The following is an 18,949-nucleotide window of genomic DNA, read 5'->3' on the forward strand; positions in this document are numbered from 1 at the left end:
TTCATCTTGGAGGCAACTTCCTTTTTTCTGTGTTATGCGGCGTGCCCCGCCGCAATGGAACCCCACTGCTATCAGGGCGGCCTGCAGCGACAATGATCAAAGACGCTGTGGGAACGGTGAGTCCGCTTTGTGTATGTTGTATGGACAGGATGACATCCCGGACAGCTTCAACGCAGCCCACTTGGGTAAACATTTTGAACATTTTGGGGCGAGGCATGCAACCCACTGGGGGTAACATTTATCGTGCACCATAGCTACCATAATTCCTTGCGCAGACGCCCACAGAGGCGGGACATTTAAATTCGCACAGGTGGTGCATTTGCTGCCTTTCCCTTCTGCCAGTGAACAAGAGCGTTGTTGCGCTCGAAACGCGTTTGGCTTGAGATTTGTGCAAAGGTGCAGCTGGTCTGATTGTCCTGTATTTCACAAATAAAGGACTTTACTCACCGTAGTGTGGCTTCATCTTGGAGGCAACTTCCTTTTTTCTGTGTTATGCGGCGTGCCCCGCCGCGATGGAGCCCCTCTGCTATCAGGGCGGGTCTGCATCGACAATGATCAAAGACGCTGTGGGGACGGTGAGTCCTCTTTGTGGATGTTGTATGGACAGGATGACAACCCGGACAGCTTCAGGGCAGCCCACTTGGGTAAACATTTTGAACATTTTGGGGCGAGGCATGCAACCCACTGGGGGTAACATCTATCATGCACCACAACTACCATAATTCCTTGCGCAGACGCCCACAGAGGTGGGACAATTAAATTCGCGCAGGTGGTGCAATTGCTGCCTTTCCCTTCTGCCAGTGAACAAGAGCGTTGTTGCGCTCGAAACGCGTTTGGCTTGAGATTTGTGCAAAGGAGCAGCTGGTCTGATTGTCCTGTATTTGACAAATAAAGGACTTTACTCACCATAGTGTGGCTTCATCTTGGAGGCTACTTCCTTTTTTCTGTGTTATGGGGCGTGCCCCGCCGCAATGGAGCCCCACTGCTATCAGGGCGGGCCTGCAGCGACAATGATCAAAGACGCTGTGGGAACGGTGAGTCCGCTTTGTGGATGTTGTATGGACAGGATGACAACCCGGACTGCTTCAGCGCAGCCCACTTGGGTAAACATTTTGTACATTTTGGGGCGAGGCATGCAACCCACTGGGGGTAACATTTATCATGCACCACAACTACCATAATTCCTTGCGCAGACGCCCACAGAGGCGGGACATTTAAATTCGCGCAGGTGGTGCAATTGCTGCCTTTCCCTTCTGCCAGTGAACAAGAGCGTTGTTGCGCTCGAAACGCGTTTGGCTTGAGATTTGTGCAAAGGAGCAGCTGGTCTGATTGTCCTGTATTTCACAAATAAAGGACTTTACTCACCGTAGTGTGGCTTCATCTTGGAGGCAACTTCCTTTTTTTTGTGGTATGCGGCGTGCCCCGCCGCGATGGAGGCCCACTGCTATCAGGGCGGGCCTGCAGCGACAATGATCAAAGACGCTGTGGGGACGGTGAGTCTGCTTTGTGGATGTTCTATGGACAGGATGACAACCCGGACAGCTTCAGCGCAGCCCACTTGGGTAAACATTTTGAACATTTTGGGGCGAGGCATGCAACCCACTGGGGGTAACATTTATCATGCACCATAACTACCATAATTCCTTGCGCAGACGCCCACAGAGGCGGGACATTTAAATTCGCACAGGTGGTGCATTTGCTGCCTTTCCCTTCTGCCAGTGAACAAGAGCGTTGTTGCGCTCGAAACGCGTTTGGCTTGAGATTTGTGCAAAGGAGCAGCTGGTCTGATTGTCCTGTATTTCACAAATAAAGGACTTTACTCACCGTAGTGTGGCTTCATCTTGGAGGCAACTTCCTTTTTTCTGTGTTATGCGGCGTGCCTCGCCGCGATGGAGCCCCTCTGCTATCAGGGCGGGTCTAGATCGACAATGATCAAAGACGCTGTGGGGACGGTGAGTCCTCTTTGTGGATGTTGTATGGACAGGATGACAACCCGGACAGCTTCAGCGCAGCCCACTTGGGTAAACATTTTGAACATTTTGGGGCGAGGCATGCAACCCACTGGGGGTAACATCTATCATGCACCACAACTACCATAATTCCTTGCGCAGACGCCCACAGAGGCGGGACAATTAAATTTGCGCAGGTGGTGCAATTGCTGCCTTTCCCTTCTGCCAGTGAACAAGAGCGTTGTTGCGCTCGAAACGCGTTTGGCTTGAGATTTGTGCAAAGGAGCAGCTGGTCTGATTGTCCTGTATTTGACAAATAAAGGACTTAACTCACCATAGTGTGGCTTCATCTTGGAGGCAACTTCCTTTTTTCTGTGTTATGGGGCGTGCCCCGCCGCAATGGAGCCCCACTGCTATCAGGGCGGGCCTGCAGCGACAATGATCAAAGACGCTGTGGGAACGGTGAGTCCGCTTTGTGGATGTTGTATGGACAGGATGACAACCCGGACAGCTTCAACGCAGCCCACTTGGGTAAACATTTTGAACATTTTGGGGCGAGGCATGCAACCCACTGGGGGTAACATTTATCGTGCACCATAGCTACCATAATTCCTTGCGCAGACGCCCACAGAGGCGGGACATTTAAATTCGCACAGGTGGTGCATTTGCTGCCTTTCCCTTCTGCCAGTGAACAAGAGCGTTGTTGCGCTCGAAACGCGTTTGGCTTGAGATTTGTGCAAAGGAGCAGCTGGTCTGATTGTCCTGTATTTGACAAATAAAGGACTTTACTCACCATAGTGTGGCTTCATCTTGGAGGCAACTTCCTTTTTTCTGTGTTATGGGGCGTGCCCCGCCGCAATGGAGCCCCACTGCTATCAGGGCGGGCCTGCAGCGACAATGATCAAAGACGCTGTGGGAACGGTGAGTCCGCTTTGTGGATGTTGTATGGACAGGATGACAACCCGGACTGCTTCAGCGCAGCCCACTTGGGTAAACATTTTGTACATTTTGGGGCGAGGCATGCAACCCACTGGGGGTAACATTTATCATGCACCACAACTACCATAATTCCTTGCGCAGACGCCCACAGAGGCGGGACATTTAAATTCGCGCAGGTGGTGCAATTGCTGCCTTTCCCTTCTGCCAGTGAACAAGAGCGTTGTTGCGCTCGAAACGCGTTTGGCTTGAGATTTGTGCAAAGGAGCAGCTGGTCTGATTGTCCTGTATTTCACAAATAAAGGACTTTACTCACCGTAGTGTGGCTTCATCTTGGAGGCAACTTCCTTTTTTTTGTGGTATGCGGCGTGCCCCGCCGCGATGGAGGCCCACTGCTATCAGGGCGGGCCTGCAGCGACAATGATCAAAGACGCTGTGGGGACGGTGAGTCCGCTTTGTGGATGTTCTATGGACAGGATGACAACCCGGACAGCTTCAGCGCAGCCCACTTGGGTAAACATTTTGAACATTTTGGGGCGAGGCATGCAACCCACTGGGGGTAACATTTATCATGCACCATAACTACCATAATTCCTTGCGCAGACGCCCACAGAGGCGGGACATTTAAATTCGCACAGGTGGTGCATTTGCTGCCTTTCCCTTCTGCCAGTGAACAAGAGCGTTGTTGCGCTCGAAACGCGTTTGGCTTGAGATTTGTGCAAAGGAGCAGCTGGTCTGATTGTCCTGTATTTCACAAATAAAGGACTTTACTCACCGTAGTGTGGCTTCATCTTGGAGGCAACTTCCTTTTTTCTGTGTTATGCGGCGTGCCCCGCCGCGATGGAGCCCCTCTGCTATCAGGGCGGGTCTAGATCGACAATGATCAAAGACGCTGTGGGGACGGTGAGTCCTCTTTGTGGATGTTGTATGGACAGGATGACAACCCGGACAGCTTCAGCGCAGCCCACTTGGGTAAACATTTTGAACATTTTGGGGCGAGGCATGCAACCCACTGGGGGTAACATCTATCATGCACCACAACTACCATAATTTCTTGCGCAGACGCCCACAGAGGCGGGACAATTAAATTTGCGCAGGTGGTGCAATTGCTGCCTTTCCCTTCTGCCAGTGAACAAGAGCGTTGTTGCGCTCGAAACGCGTTTGGCTTGAGATTTGTGCAAAGGAGCAGCTGGTCTGATTGTCCTGTATTTGACAAATAAAGGACTTAACTCACCATAGTGTGGCTTCATCTTGGAGGCAACTTCCTTTTTTCTGTGTTATGGGGCGTGCCCCGCCGCAATGGAGCCCCACTGCTATCAGGGCGGGCCTGCAGCGACAATGATCAAAGACGCTGTGGGAACGGTGAGTCCGCTTTGTGGATGTTGTATGGACAGGATGACAACCCGGACAGCTTCAACGCAGCCCACTTGGGTAAACATTTTGTACATTTTGGGGCGAGGCATGGAACCCACTGTGGATAAGATTTATCATGCACCACAACTACCATAGTTCCTTGCGCAGACGCCCACAGAGGCGGGACATTTAAATTTGCGCAGGTGGTGCGATTGCTGCCTTTCCCTTCTGCCAGTGAACAAGAGCGTAGTTGCGCTCGAAACGCTTTTGGCTTGAGATTTGTGCAAAGGAGCAGCTGGTCTGGTTGTCCTGTATTTCACAAATAAAGGACTTTACTCACCGTAGTGTGGCTTCATCTTGGAGGCAACTTCCTTTCTTCTGTGTTATGCGGCGTGCCCCGCAGCGATGGAGCCCCTCTGCTATCAGGGCGGGTCTGCATCGACAATGATCAAAGACGCTGTGGGGACGGTGAGTCCGCTTTGTGGATGTTGTATGGACAGGATGACAACCCTGACTGCTTCAGCGCAGCCCACTTGGGTAAACATTTTGAACATTTTGGGGCGAGGCATGCAACCCACTGGGGGTAACATTTATCATGCACCACAACTACCATAATTCCTTGCGCAGACGCCCACAGAGGCGGGACATTTAAATTCGCGCAGGTGGTGCAATTGCTGCCTTTCCCTTCTGCCAGTGAACAAGAGCGTTGTTGCGCTCGAAACGCGTTTGGCTTGAGATTTGTGCAAAGGAGCAGCTGGTCTGATTGTCCTGTATTTGACAAATAAAGGACTTTACTCACCGTAGTGTGGCTTCATCTTGGAGGCAACTTCCTTTTTTCTGTGTTATGGGGCGTGCCCCGCCGCAATGGAGCCCCACTGGTATCAGGGCGGGCCTGCAGCGACAATGATCAAAGACGCTGTGGGGACGGTGAGTCCGCTTTGTGGATGTTGTATGGACAGGATGACAACCCGGACAGCTTCAGTGCAGCCCGCTTGGGTAAACATTTTGAACATTTTGGGGCGAAGCATGCAACCCACTGGGGGTAACATTTATCATGCACCACAGCTACCATAATTCCTTGCGCAGACGCCCACAGAGGCGGGACATTTAAATTCGCGCAGGTGGTGCGATTGCTGCCTTTCCCTTCTGCCAGTGAACAAGAGCGTTGTTGCGCTTGAAACGCGTTTGGCTTAAGATTTGTGCAAAGGAGCAGCTTGTCTGATTGTCCTGTATTTCAGAAATAAAGGACTTTACTCAACGTAGTGTGGCTTCATCTTGGGGGCAACTTCCTTTTTTCTGTGTTATGCGGTGTGTCCCGCCGCGATGGATCCCCACTGCTATCAGGGCGGGCCTGCAGCGACAATGATCAAAGACGCTGTGGGGACGGTGAGTCCGCTTTGTGGATGTTGTATGGACAGGATGACAACCCGGACAGCCTCAGCGCAGCCCACTTGGGTAAACATTTGAACATTTTGGGGCGAGGCATGCAACTCACTGGTGGTAACATTTATCATGCACCACAACTACCATAATTACTTGCGCAGACGCCCACAGAGGCGGGACATTTAAATTCGCGTAGGTGGTGCGATTGCTGCCTTTCCCTTCTGCCAGTGAACAAGAGCGTTGTTGCGGTCGAAACGCGTTTGGCTTGAGATTTGTGCAAAGGAGCAGCTGGTCTGATTGTCCTGTATTTCACAAATAAAGGACTTTACTCACCGTAGTGTGGCTTCATCTTGGAGGCAACTTCCTTTTTTCTGTGTTATCCGGCGTGCCCCGCCGCGATGGAGCCCCACTGCTATCAGGGCGGGCACTCCCTACTACTCTCTGCTGCTCACTCTCTACTACTCTACTACTCACTTTCTACTACTCCCTACTACTCTCTCTCTACTACTCACTCTCTACTACTCACTCTCTACTACTCACTCTCTACTACTCTTTCTCTCCTACTCACTGTGAGAAGTTGGCCTGATGTATGATGTCACTAGTTCTAGTGTACACCTTATATCAGTCCAAATACCCTTATGGTGATTGGTTGTAAAGTCAACCTTATAGACCAGCTATCCTAGTGGTAGCATGGACAAGAGCAGTCTTAGGCTAAACTCTGAATGGCATGTGAAGCCAGCTGTGATACCATATATAATCCCTTGAATACCAAATAAAGGACACCACAACAGATATATATATAAAATAAAGTGTATTTATTCTAGTCAAACCCTCAGCACTCTTTATGAGATTAGAGGTAAGTACAACACAGTCTTATTTATGCATACATTAAGTCACACAGGTAAGTAATACAGTTAGGCCCTAGGGGCCACGCAAACCATATACTAAGTAAGTGGTATAAGGACCACTGTCACGGAAATAGGATAGGCCTAGGCCTAGGGAATCGCTGGAGCTACACTATACTACCAAAGGTTAGGAAGTGGGAGGACCACGGGATTCAGGTGCAGAGTGGAAACACTCACGCGTAATGCGTAAAAGTCACTAGCAATAGTACAGTTTAGAAATAGATAGATTTAGGACACTTCCGGAGTAGCTAGGAAGTCGAGACTGGAAAACTAGACACTAGGATAGTCTCTATCCTGAAGAGCACCGGAGTACCCAAGTTACCTAGCCCACAGGCTGCGGGTGCATAGGGGTGAAGTTGCGTCGGGTTTCGTCGTCGACTCCTATGGATGCCTGAAGAAAGATGCTGACAGGCAGTCAGTGAAGAGTGTCCGGTGGATCCCAAGGCTGGGATCAAGAAGAGAGGAGACCTGCAAGCAGAAGGGACAGAGTCAAGGTCACTAGCCAGTGACCACGTGGAACCAGGAAGGAACCAGGCGATGTCGTGAAGATTGCAGGTGAAGGTGAAGCTTGTCGCTGCAGCCACGAGGACCAGGGAACGTCGAGGACGACCAGGACCAGGAGGCGAGCTGTCCCACGAAGGCTCTTGCTGTCGGCGGCGTCGAAGTTGGACTAGGACTCACCAAGCCTTGGCAAGCGGAACCCACAAAGAACGGAGGACTTGCTTCTGGTGCAGACCAGGAAGGTCTGGGGTGCTTCTCTTTTTCAAAGAAGCAGGAGCCAGTCTGGAGGAGCCAAACCAGCGCTGAAGATTACGGGATGCGTCGTCACAAAGGCCACTAGCCAGCGGGCAAGCAACCGGACAGACGCGGCAAGCAGGAAAATGCAGAAGGGCCCCACGCAGGACTCGTGGAGTGTGGGGGGCTGGTCTTCGGTGCAGATGGTGCTTGGGGTTGGGGCTTCTCAATCCCCGGTGCACAACTTCGAGGGTGCCTCAGAAGCTGCGCTTGAAGATACTAGCCACTTTTCCCAGGTAGCTGGTCCCACGTCTCTCGTCGCCTCCACGGATCTCAGCTCTGCTGTGGATGTGGATCAGGGTCGGAGAAGTCTGGATGTCAAGGCTCTGGTCGGGCTCTGCAGTCGGTCCCTCGTAGAACTTTAGCAAAGCAAAGGGTAGTTTCTTGATGGTGCCTGTTTGCACAGGGTAGCCACTCCTTGGCCACAAGGGAGATTCTTCAGTCTTCTTCTTTCGTCGAATGTCGAAGGTCCAGAGTTTTTGTTCAAGTTGCAGGTTCAGGATAATCTAAAGTCTTGAGGCCCAACTCCCACTCTTATACTAATCTGGGGGGCTGGGATACCTGCTAGGTCACGCCTTATGGGTGGGACCTGGGAGGGGGTGGTTACACCCACTTCCCTTTGTCCAGTTTCGCGCCAGAGCTGGGGCTGGAGTGCCCCAGCGCCGGTTTGAACTGGACTATGCATGGAACACCTTGTGTGCCCCAGGCATGTCTCATTCCTTTCAGCCCACCCTGCCCCAATACACTAAAGGCTGTCTGGGGAGGTGCTAGCACCTCCCCAAGCAGGAAACCTATTGTCCAGGCCTCCCTGGCTGGGATCACTCCCAGCAGCAGGAGGTCAGACTTGTGTCGTGGCAGCAGCATCCATTTTGTGATGCTGAGGCTTTGGTCAGAGGCTAACAGTAAAGTATGATTTTAACATGTCTTTCCCTCTAGAAGGGGGGAATAATATCCTCATGTCCAGAAATGGTATGGGGGTATTATTCCACAGTGTTAGACACCTTACACGACATGTTTCGATAAAGCCAAACCATAGTTACCATAACCGTTTAAGATTATAAGGCACTTTAAGAGTATATGGTAGGCTATATCATAGAACAGCTATAAGGACATGGTTCCGAAAGCTGCAGACAGGCTCAGCTCATGCTAGAGCACCATCTCACATGTTACCAAGCACTCTGCCTCCAGGATTGTTAAGGCCTGCCATAGGAGTGGCTGATAGGTACACATGTGTCTATATGTAAGTTAGGTATAGGAATACTACACCTAAGCAAGGGGTGATTACACGACCTTGCCCCAGCTGAGTGATCAGCCAGTTGTGTCAAAATGGAAGGCCAGGCCAGGGGTGGCATAATACATGCTGCAGCCCCTGGTAGGCCTAGGGTACACCTATGCCCTGGGTACCTAGGGTACACTGTACAGGGGCCAATAAGGTGATCCTATCCAAATGGGTTATGCACCTAAAGTACATAGTATCAATTTAGAGAGAGAACAGCAGGGCTGTGGGTCTGATTAGCAGGCCCACAGCCACATCTAAGTCGAAAACCAGTAAAGCAAAAGCAAAAAGTGGGGGTGAACATAGAAAGCAGACCCTACTCTCCTACACAACACCCCCCCCAAACTTAGGGACATTAAACTAACCTTGACCAGTTGAGTCTTCATGTTCTAAGTGGAAATATCTGGAGAGTCCATCTGCATTGGCATGGTCAGTCCCAGGTCTATGTTCCACTGTGAAGTCCATCCCCTGTAGGGAAATGGACCACCTAAGAAGTTTGGGATTTTCACCCTTCATCTGATTTAGCCACAAGAGGGGCTTATGGTCTGTCTGAATCTTGAAGTGGGTGCCAAACAAGTATGGCCTCAGCTTCTTCAGGGCCCAAACCACAGCAAAGGCCTCCCTCTCAATAGCTGACCAACGTTTCTCTCTAGGGGTCAGCCTTCTACTTATAAAAGCAATGGGCTGGTCTTGACCATCTACATTCAGTTGTGAAAGAACAGCTCCCACACCTAACTCAGAAGCATCTGTCTGGACAATGAACTCTTTGGAGTAGTCTGGACTTTTCAGAATAGGTGCACTGCACATGGCCTGCTTCAGGTCATCAAATGCTTTTTGACAGCTTACTGTCCACTGAACTTTCTTTGGCATCTTCTTGGAGGTCAAGTCATTAAGTGGTGTCACAATGGACCCATAGTTCTTAACAAACTTTCTGTAGTACCCAGTCAGGCCCAAGAAAGCTCTGACCTGAGTCTGGGTAGTTGGAGGAGTCCAGTCCTTTATGGTCTGGATCTTGCTCTCCAGTGGTTGAACCTGACCCCCACCAACTAGGTGGCCCAGGTATACAACCTTGCTCTGCCCTATCTGGCACTTAGTGGCCTTGATAGTGAGGCCTGTCTTTTGCAGGGCCTCTAAAACATTCCTCAGGTGGACCAGGTGATCCTCCCAGGTGGAGCTTAAGACAGCAATATCATCAAGATAAGCTGCACAATAATCATCCAACCCAGTAAGGACTTGATTCACCAACCTTTGGAAAGTGGCAGGTGCATTCTTCAAACCAAAGGGCATTACCACAAATTGATAATGTCCTCCTGGGGTCGAGAAAGCAGTTTTGGCCTTTGCATTCTCAGCTAGTCTGATTTGCCAGTAGCCTGCTGTTAGGTCAAATGTGCTCAAAAACTTAGCAGCTGCCAGGCTGTCAATGAGCTCATCTGCCCTAGGTATTGGGTGGGCATCTGTCCTAGTGACAGCATTGAGACCTCTGTAATCCACGCAAAACCTCATCTCTCTCTTACCATCTTGGGTGTGAGGTTTTGGCACAAGGACTACAGGACTAGCCCAAGGGCTCTCTGAAGGTTCAATGACTCCCAGCTCCAACATCTTTTGTACCTCAACTTTTATGCAGTCCCTGACATGGTCAGGTTGCCTGTAGATTTTACTCTTCACAGGCAGACTGTCACCAGTGTCCACCTCATGGGTGCACCAGTTTGTCTGACTTGGGGTCAGAGAGAACATATGTCTGTAGGACTGCAGAACTTGCCTGCAGTCCTGTTGCTGATAGACAGTGAGGCTGTCAGAAAAGACCAGACCATCAACTGAGCCATCATCAGGGTTCTGAGTCAACAGGTCTGGGAGAGGGTCACTCTCTTCCTCCTGCCCCTCATCTGTAGCCATGAGTAGCCCCATGTCTGCCCTGTCAACATATGCCTTCAATCTGTTGACATGAAGCACCCTGTGGGGGCTTCTGGGAGTCCCAAGGTCCACCAAGTAGGTGACTTCTCCCTTTTTCTCAACAATAGTGTGGGGTCCAGACCATATGTCTTGGAGTGCTGCTGGGGCCACTGGCTCCAACACCACACGTTCTGCCCTGGCTGGTAAACAGTCAGCACAGCCTTTTGGTCATGCCAAGCTTTTTGGAGTTCTTGGCTTGCCTCAAGGTTTTTGGAAGCCTTCTTCATATACTCTGCCATCCTGGAGCGGAGACCAAGTACATAATCCACTATGTCCAGTTTGGGTTGTCTGAGAGGTCTCTCCCATCCTTCCCTTACCAAACACAGGGGTCCTCTTACAGGATGCCCAATCAAAAGCTCAAAAGGGCTGTAGCCAACCCCCTTTTGTGGGACCTCTCTGTAAGCAAACAGAAGGCAGGGTAAAAGGATGTCCCATCTTCGCCTAAGCTTGTATGGTAAACCTTTTATCATTCCCTTTAGGGTCTTGTTGAATCTCTCAACAAGCCCATTTCACTGTGGGTGATAGGGTGTGGTGAACTTGTAGTTCACACCACACTCCTTCCACATTGCAGTCAAGTATCCTGACATGAAGTTGGCACCTCTGTCAGAAATGACCTCCTTTGGAAAGCCCACTCTGGAGAATACTCCAAGCAGGGCCCTTGCCACAACAGGAGCTGTTGTGGTCCTCAGGGGAATTGCTTCTGGATACCTGGTGGAATGGTCCACTATCACCAGTATGAATCTGTGCCCAGATGCTGTTTGTGGGTCCATTGGTCCTACAATATCTATGCCCACTCTTTCAAAGGGGACCCCCACCACAGGTAGTGGTATGAGGGGGGCCTTTGTGGTGCCACCTGATTTGCCACTGGCTTGGCAGGTGACACAGGAGCGACAAAACTCCTTAGTATCTTCTGACATATGGGGCCAGTGAAAGTGAGGGACAAGCCTGTCCCAAGTCTTGTTCTGGCCTAAATGTCCTGCAAGGGGAATATCATGGGCCAAGGTAAGAAGGAAGCCTCTGAACTTCAGTGGTATGACCAACCTCCTGGATGCACCAGGCTTGGGGTCTCTAGCCTCTGAATACAGTAGCCCTTCATCCCAATACACTCTATAGGTACCTTGAGCATTCCCTGCAGCCTCAGCAGCAGCCAGCTGTCTGAGGGGTTCAAGAGAGGGGCAGTCTAATTGAGCCTGCCTCAGATCTGCCCTTGAAGGTCCCCCTGTCCCAAGAAACTCAACCTGATCAGGTTCAATTTCTTCTAGGACAGTTCCTTCAGGGCTCTCAGAATCATCCTCCTGGGAGGGCTGATCCACCACCTGAGGCAGGGGGGAAGGCACAGCCTTAACCCTACTGCTCTTTCTCTTGGGTTGTGACTGGTCCATAGTTTCAGGATCCAGCACTTGTTCAGTGGTGCACTTTTTGGCCTGTGACCTGGTCACAGCAAGGACATGTGCATCTATCCCCAGCATTTCTGCATGGGTCCTATACTCCACTTCAGACCAAACTGAAGTTTCAAGATCATTGCCCAGTAAACACTCTACAGGAAGGTCTGAACTAACAACAACTTTCTTGAGGCCAGTTACCCCTCCCCAGGAGAAGTTAACAATAGCCACACTATGGGAGATGGGAGGTAGTGGCATTGCTAGCGTTGGTCACTAGGTAATTCTCACCTAGCATGATCTGTCCAGGGTCCACAAAAGCAGGTGTCACCATTGTGACACTAGCCCCAGTGTCCCTGTAGGCCTGAGCCATTCTTTGGTTGATAAAAGGAGTCTGTCTGTACTTGCCCAGGTTACTGGGGCCTACAGTAGAGGACAAAGCTAAGTCCCCATCACAGATCAGAACAGCCTGAGTAGGTATTCTGACTAGGCCAGAATCCGCCTCAGTTCCCAGGGTTAACCCTACTACACCCTTTTGCTGGGAACCACCACTTACAGCTGAACTAGGGGGTACAGTTGCCTTAGGGGCAATGGTGGCTGGGGGCTTATCCTTTTTGGTGCACTCACTAAACCAATGTGAGTTGGACTTACAATAGTTGCACCATGGTTTCTTTTGGCCTTCTTTCTTTTTATCCTTTTTGGGGCCACCCTCCCCCTGAGCCTTTTGGGGGCCTGGTGAAGACTTCTGGTCTTTTTGTTTCTGATCATTACCCTTCTGGTCTGCCTTTTTCTGATCACCGCCCTGGTTCTGGTTTTTCTGATTAACTCTAGTCCTGACCCATCTATCTGCCTTCTTTCCCAATTCTTGGGGAGAAGTCAGATCAGAATCAATCAGGTGTTGATGCAATAACTGGTTTTGACAGTTGTTAAGGATTTGTTTTCTCATGATCAAATTATACAATCCTGTATAGTCTTTAACCTTACTTCCCATTAGCCAGCCTTCCAGAGCCTTAGTGGCACAATCTACAAAGTCAGTCCAGTCCTGAGTCTGTGTCTTCTGGGTATCCCTGAACAACAACCTGTATTGTTCAGTGGTTAGGCCAAACCCATCAATCAGAGCACTCTTCAGGACAGTGTAATTATCTGCATCCTCATCACTAACTGTGAGGAGCTTGTCTCTACCTTTCTCAGAGAAGGAGAGCCACAAGATAGCTACCCACTGACTTTGGGGTACCTGCTGTACTTTGCAAGCTCTCTCCAAAGCAGTTATCCATTTGTGGATGTCATCCCCACACTTGTAGGGAGGGACAATCTTGCTCAGGTTTCTATTATCATAGTGCCTGTCTCTATCCTTAGGGATATTGCTGCCACCAGTGGGTTCTGACCCACTTAACTTTTGCTCTCTAGCCAGAGCAAGCTTTTCCTTGGCAAGGGCAAGTTCTTCCCTCTGAATCCTCAGATTAGCTTCCCTCATTCTGGCTTCATGTTCCTTTCTCTCAGGGGAAGTCATTCCCCTGTGAGAGGAAACACTAGAGATGCTAGAGACATGGGAGTGGATGGATTCCCTTGAAGGGGATCTGTCCCTCCTGCTTCTCTGTGTAAGCCCACTTGGGGGTCTGTATGGGGGGACCCCATGCAAACTCCCATGTAAGCTTAGGTTAGCCTGGCTAAGTCTTCCTACTTGGCCCTGGCTGTCTACCTCTTCATCTGAAGTCCCATCTGACTCATCTGTGGTGGGTAGACCCTCCTTTGTACCTAGGGTACCTGCCTGAGAGGCTTTAAGAGCATCATACTCCTCTAGGAGTTGTCTTAACTGAAGGAGGGTAGGGTTTGCACCCTGTTTTATTCCTCTGGAGGTACACAATTGTCTCATCTCCTGGAATGTTAGGGTATCATATCTAGAGGGTGTCTTCTGCAGACCTGACCCTCCTGAGAGAGCATCTACTTGATCTCCTCCCAGAGACATGATCTAGTGAGGGTGTGGTGTGTGCACCTACCTACACTAGTTGTTTCTACTAAACCTCTCTGGTAGTTGTAGTCAGGGTGTGTTACTCCCTTCAACCTACAACTACTAAGTCCAGTAGGACTTAAGTATTATAATCTATGTTATATGTACCTAGACAATATCTGTGTGATCTTTCAATTTAGTATCTCAAGATTACAATGGTATTACAACAGCAAGCTCAGATCCCACCGCTGCCACCAATGTGAGAAGTTGGCCTGATGTATGATGTCACTAGTTCTAGTGTACACCTTATATCAGTCCAAATACCCTTATGGTGATTGGTGGTAAAGTCAACCTTATAGACCAGCTATCCTAGTGGTAGCATGGACAAGAGCAGTCTTAGGCTAAACTCTGAATGGCATGTGAAGCCAGCTGTGATACCATATATAATCCCTTGAATACCAAATGAAAGGACACCACAACAGATATATATATAAAATAAAGTGTATTTATTCTAGTCAAACCCTCAGCACTCTTTATGAGATTAGAGGTAAGTACAACACAGTCTTCTTTATGCATACATTAAATCACACAGGTAAGTAATACAGTTAGGCCCTAGGGGCCACGCAAACCATATACTAAGTAAGTGGTATAAAGACCACTGTCAAGGAAATAGGATAGGCCTAGGCCTAGGGAATCGCTGGGGCTACACTATACTACCAAAGGTTAGGAAGTGGGAGGCCCACGGGATTCAGGTGCAGAGTGGAAACACTCACGCGTAATGCGTAAAAGTCACTAGCAATAGTACAGTTTAGAAATAGATAGATTTAGGACACTTCCGGAGTAGCTAGGAAGTCGAGACTGGAAAACTAGACACTAGGATAGTCACTATCCTGATGAGCACCGGAGTACCCAAGTTACCTAGCCCACAGGCTGCGGGTGCATAGGGGTGAAGTTGCGTCGGGTTTCGTCGTCGACTCCAATGGATGCCTGAAGAAAGATGCTGACAGGCAGTCAGTGAAGAGTGTCCGGTGGATCCCAAGGCTGGGATCAAGAAGAGAGGAGACCTGCAAGCAGAAGGGACAGAGTCAAGGTCACTAGCCAGTGACCACGTGGAACCAGGAAGGAACCAGGCGATGTCGTGAAGATTGCAGGTGAAGGTGAAGCTTGTCGCTGCAGCCACGAGGACCAGGGAACGTCGAGGACGACCAGGACCAGGAGGCGAGCTGTCCCACGAAGGCTCTTGCTGTCGGCGGCGTCGAAGTTGGACTAGGACTCACCAAGCCTTGGCAAGCGGAACCCACGAAGAACGGAGGACTTGCTTCTGGTGCAGACCAGGAAGGTCTGGGGTGCTTCTCTTTTTCAAAGAAGCAGGAGCCAGTCTGGAGGAGCCAAACCAGCGCTGAAGATTACGGGATGCGTCGTCACAAAGGCCACTAGCCAGCGGGCAAGCAACCGGACAGACGCGGCAAGCAGGAAAATGCAGAAGGGCCCCACGCAGGACTCGTGGAGTGTGGGGGGCTGGTCTTCGGTGCCGATGGTGCTTTGGGTTGGGGCTTCTCAATCCCCGGTGCACAACTTCGAGGGTGCCTCAGAAGCTGCGCTTGAAGATACTAGCCACTTTTCCCAGGTAGCCGGTCCCACGTCTCTCGTCGCCTCCACGGATCTCAGCTCTGCTGTGGATGTGGATCAGGGTCGGAGAAGTCTGGAAGTCAAGGCTCTGGTCGGGCTCTGCAGTCGGTCCCTCGTAGAACTTTAGCAAAGCAAAGGGTAGTCTCTTGATGGTGCCTGTTTGCACAGGGTAGCCACTCCTTGGCCACAAGGGAGATTCTTCAGTCTTCTTCTTTCGTCGAATGTCGAAGGTCCAGAGTTTCTGTTCAAGTTGCAGGTTCAGGATAATCTAAAGTCTTGAGGCCCAACTCCCACTCTTATACTAATCTGGGGGGCTGGGATACCTGCTAGGTCACGCCTTATGGGTGGGACCTGGGAGGGGGTGGTTACACCCACTTCCCTTTGTCCAGTTTCGCGCCAGAGCTGGGGCTGGAGTGCCCCAGCGCCGGTTTGAACTGGACTATGCAAGGAACACCTTGTGTGCCCCAGGCATGTCTCATTCCTTTCAGCCCACCCTGCCCCAATACACTAAAGGCTGTCTGGGGAGGTGCTAGCACCTCCCCAAGCAGGAAACCTATTGTCCAGGCCTCCCTGGCTGGGATCACTCCCAGCAGCAGGAGGTCAGACTTGTGTCGTGGCAGCAGCATCCATTTTGTGATGCTGAGGCTTTGGTCAGAGGCTAACAGTAAAGTATGATTTTAACATGTCTTTCCCTCTAGAAGGGGGGAATAATATCCTCATGTCCAGAAATGGTATGGGGGTATTATTCCACAGTGTTAGACACCTTACACGACATGTTTCGATAAAGCCAAACCATAGTTACCATAACCGTTTAAGATTATAAGGCACTTTAAGAGTATATGGTAGGCTATATCATAGAACAGCTATAAGGACATGGTTCCGAAAGCTGCAGACAGGCTCAGCTCATGCTAGAGCACCATCTCACATGTTACCAAGCACTCTGCCTCCAGGATTGTTAAGGCCTGCCATAGGAGTGGCTGATAGGTACACATGTGTCTATATGTAAGTTAGGTATAGGAATACTACACCTAAGCAAGGGGTGATTACACGACCTTGCCCCAGCTGAGTGATCAGCCAGTTGTGTCAAAATGGAAGGCCAGGCCAGGGGTGGCATAATACATGCTGCAGCCCCTGGTAGGCCTAGGGTACACCTATGCCCTGGGTACCTAGGGTACACTGTACAGGGGCCAATAAGGTGATCCTATCCAAATGGGTTATGCACCTAAAGTACATAGTATCAATTTAGAGAGAGAACAGCATGGCTGTGGGTCTGATTAGCAGGCCCACAGCCACATCTAAGTCGAAAACCAGTAAAGCAAAAGCAAAAAGTGGGGGTGAACATAGAAAGCAGACCCTACTCTCCTACACTCACTCTCTACTACTCCCTCTCTACTACTCTCTTCTACTCACTCTCTACTACTCTGTACTACTCTCTCTCTACTACTCACTCTCTACTACTCTCTCTCTACTACTCTCTACTACTCTTTTCTACTCACTCTACTACTCACTTCATCTTGGAGGCAACTTCCTTTTTTCTGTGTTATCCGGCGTGCCCCCCCCCCCCCCCCGTGATGGAGCCCCACTGCTATCAGGGCGGGCACTCCCTACTACTCTCTACTGCTCACTCTCTACTACTCCACTACTCTCTACTACTCACTCTCTACTACTCCCTACTACTCTCTCTCTACTACTCACTCTCTACTACTCCCTACTACTCACTCTACTACTCACTCTCTACTACTCTCTACTACTCTCTCTCTCCTACTCACTCTCTACTACTCCCTCTCTACTACTCTCTTCTACTCACTCTCTACTACTCTGTACTACTCTCTCTCTACTACTCACTCTCTACTACTCTCTCTCTACTACTCTCCACTACTCTTTTCTACTCACTCTCTACTACTCACTCTACTACTCACTCTCTACTACTAACTCTCTACTCCTCTCTACTACTCACTCTCTACTACTCTGTACTACTCACTCTCTACTACTCACTCTCTACTACTCTCTTTCTACTACTCTCTACTACTCTTTTCTACTCAATCTCTACTACTCACTCTCTACTACTCACTCTCTACTACTCACTCTCTACTACTCACTCTCTACTACTCTCTACTACTCTCTACTACTCACTGCTACTCGCGCTCTATTACTCTCTACTACTCACTCTCTACTACTCACTCTACTACTCTCTACTACTCATTCTCTGCTACTCTCTCTACTACTCTCTACTACTCACTCTCTACTCTCTATTACTCACTCTTTACTCTCTACCCCTCGCTATCTCTCTCTCTACTACTCTCTACCTCTCTACCTCTACCTCTCTACCTCTACACCTCTACACCTCTACCTCTGTACCTCTCTCTACATGCACACATATGCACATATATATGTATGTGTATATATTCACAGAAAAAACCATAGGTTTCAGGCACGTTATAGTTAGGAATTAGCATTTAAAAAACCTCAGAAATTCACTGAAAAAACCATAGGTTTCAGGGGTGTTATAGTTAGCTGGACTTTTCACTTGTACAAAACCATTGAAATTCCCCCTTTATAGTTAGTTCAGCTAACTATAACTCGCGCGCCCGCAATGCACTGCTGATGACGTCACATATTACATCACTCATGACATGGTCAGTGACATCACTCATGACATCACTGATGACATCTCAAATGACATCACTGATGACATCATCCAGTGAATGTGTGTTTTTCTGAAAATTAAATATGTTTTATATATGTATATCTCAAGGTTGATGGAAGAATAAATGGGTATATAAGTGTCTAAATGGAGGATTTGTTTTTGAAAAATTGATTGTGTAACTGACTGATTAAGTGTATCATAGTGAATACATGGCTTAGTGAGTAATGTTTAAATATGTAAATATCTGTATCAGTCTCTCACTTTGTGTATAAGTGGCTGCATGGGTTGGTGAGTAGCTACATGGGTGTCTATATAGGTTATTAGTTGGTTTTTTGAGTATCAGTTTGAGTGTCTGCATGGTTCGGTGGGGGGTATTACGTAGTGCATAGGTGCATGAATGAGTGACTCACTGTTTGTATGTGTTGAAGGCAGCATGTGTGTAGGAATGTATGGGTGGATGAGTGTGTGTATGGGTGTGTTAGTGAGTGAATGACTGTCACAATAGTGTCTTTATGAGTAACTACATATGTTTTAAAGTAGTATATGTGACTATTGGTGTATATAAGTGAGTATATGTGAGAGTGAGAGATTGAAAGAGTTCCTGTATGAATAAGTATGTGTTTCTATAAGTGATTGTTTAAAAGACTAAGTATGTGTAAGTTTCCGTAGAAGTAAGTGTGGTGGTGTGTGTATAACTGTATATGCAAGTAAATGTATGTTTGATTCTTTATTAGCATGAGTGACTATGTGTGTGAGTAACTCTATGGATGAGTGGCATTGTGTAACAGGATGTATAGGT

This window comes from Triturus cristatus, chromosome 1_1 (assembly GCF_964204655.1).
Source record: "Triturus cristatus chromosome 1_1, aTriCri1.1, whole genome shotgun sequence".
NCBI classification, from domain to species: Eukaryota; Metazoa; Chordata; class Amphibia; order Caudata; family Salamandridae; genus Triturus; species Triturus cristatus.